This window comes from Triticum urartu, chromosome 7A (assembly GCF_056163025.1).
Source record: "Triticum urartu cultivar PI428250 chromosome 7A, HENAU_Tu73, whole genome shotgun sequence".
NCBI lineage: Eukaryota > Viridiplantae > Streptophyta > Magnoliopsida > Poales > Poaceae > Triticum > Triticum urartu.
In genome coordinates this window covers 344,190,062-344,192,481 of record NC_141879.1, presented here as the reverse complement: position 1 = coordinate 344,192,481, position 2,420 = coordinate 344,190,062, and positions in this window count along the sequence as shown.

Sequence of the window (2,420 nt, the reverse complement as noted above, 5' to 3'; positions counted from 1 at the left end):
CAACTAGCATAGGAAGGTAAAACAAGCATAACTTCAGGATTTTCAACACGTAGAGAGGAAACTTGATATTATTGCAATTCCTACAAGTATATATTCCTCCCTCATAATAATTTTCAGTAGCATCATGAATGAATTCAATAGTATAACCAGCACCTAAAGCATTATTTTCATGATCTACAAGCATAGAAATTTTATTACTCTCCACACAAGCAAAATTCTTCTCATGAATAATAGTGGGAGCAAACTCAACAAAATAATTATCATGTGAGGCATAATCCAATTGATAACTAAAATCATGATGACGAGTTTCCTGGATATCATTATTATTTATATCATACAATTCATCACAATAATCATCATAGATAGCAACTTTGTTCTCATAATCAATTGGAACCTCTTCTGAAATAGTGGATTCATCACAAAATAAAGTCATGACCTCTCCAAATCCACTTTCATCAATATAATCATCATAAATAGGAGGAATGCTTTTATCATAATAAATTTGCTCATCAAAACTTGGGGAAAAATATCATCTTCATCAAACATAGCTTCCCCAAGCTTGTGGCTTTGCATATCATTAGCATCATGGATATTCAAGGAATTCATACTAAAAACATTGCAATCATGCTCATCATTCAAATATTTAGTGCCAAAAATTCTAATGCATTCTTCTTCTAGCAATTGAGCACAATTATCAGAATCCTTATTTTCATGAAAGATATTAAAAAGATGAAGCATATGAGGTACCCTCAATTCCATTTTTTGTAATTTTCTTTTATAGACTAACTAGTGATGAAACAAGAAACTAAAAGATTCGATTGCAAGATCTAAAGATATTACCTTCAAGCACTAACCTCCCCGGTAACGGTGCCAGAAAAGAGCTTGATGTCTACTACACAACCTTCTTCTTGTAGACGTTGTTGGGACTCCAAGTACAGAGGTTTGTAGGACAGTAGCAAATTTCCCTCAAGTGGATGACCTAAGGTTTATCAATCCGTGGGAGGCGTAGGATGAAGATGGTCTCTCTCAAGCAACCCTGCAACCAAATAACAAAGAGTCTCTTGTGTCCCCAACACACCCAATACAATGGTAAATTGTATAGGTGCACTAGTTCGACGAAGAGATGGTGATACAAGTGCAATAAGGATGGTAGATATAGGTTTTTGTAATATGAAAATATAAAAACAGAACGGTAACTAATGATAAAAGTGAGCACAAACGGTATTGCAATGCGTTGAAACAAGGCCTAGGGTTCATACTTTCACTAGTGCAAGTTCTCTCAACAATAACAACATAATTGGATCATATAACTATCCCTCAACATGCAAGAAAGAGTCACTCCAAAGTAACTAATAGCAGAGAACAAAGGAAGAGATTATGGTAGGGTACGAAACCACCTCAAAGTTATCCTTTCTGCTCAATCTATTCAAGAATCCATAGTAAAATAACAAGAAGCTATTCTTTCCATTCAATCTATCATAGAGTTCGTACTAGAATAACACCTTAAGATACAAATCAACCAAAACCCTAATGTCACCTAGATACTCCAATGTCACCTCAAGTATCCATGGGTATGGTTATACGATATGCATCACACAATCTCAGATTCATCTATTCAACCAACACAAAGAACTTCAAAGAGTGCCCCAAAGTTTCTACCGGAGAGTCAAGACGAAAACGTGTGCCAACCCCTATGCATAAGTTCACGAGGTCACGGAACTCGCAAGTGATCACCAAAACATACATCAAGTGAATCAATAGAATAACCCATTGTCACCACGGTTATCCCACACAAGACATATATCAAGTGTTCTCAAATCCTTAAAGACTTAATCCGATAATATAACTTCAAAGGGAAGACTCAATCCATTACAAGAGAATAGAGGGGGAGAAACATCATAGGATCCAAATATAATAGCAAAGCTCACGATACATCAAGATCGTACCACCTCAAGAACACGAGAGAGAGATCAAACACATAGCTACTGGTACATGCCCTTAGCCCCGAGGGAGAACTACTCCCTCCTCGTCATGGAGAGCTCCGGGATGATGAAGATGGCCACCGGAGAGGGATTCCCTCCTCCGGCAGGGTGCCGGAACGGGTCTAGATTGGCTTTCGGTGGCTACGGAGGCTTCTGGCGGCGAAACTCCCGATCTATTGTGTTCCCCAAAGTTTTTAGGGTATATGGGTATATATGGGAGGAAGAAGTACGTCGGTGGACCTCCGGGCTGTCCACGAGGCAGGGGGGCACGCTGAGGACTCTCATGGTCCATCTCCAATACTCTGTGGGCTTCTTCTGGTCCAAAAATAAGTTCCGTGAAGTTTCAGGTCAATTGGACTCCGTTTGATTTTCCTTTTCTGCGATACTCTAAAACAAGGAAAAAACGAAAACTGGCACTGGGCTCTGGGTTAATAGGTT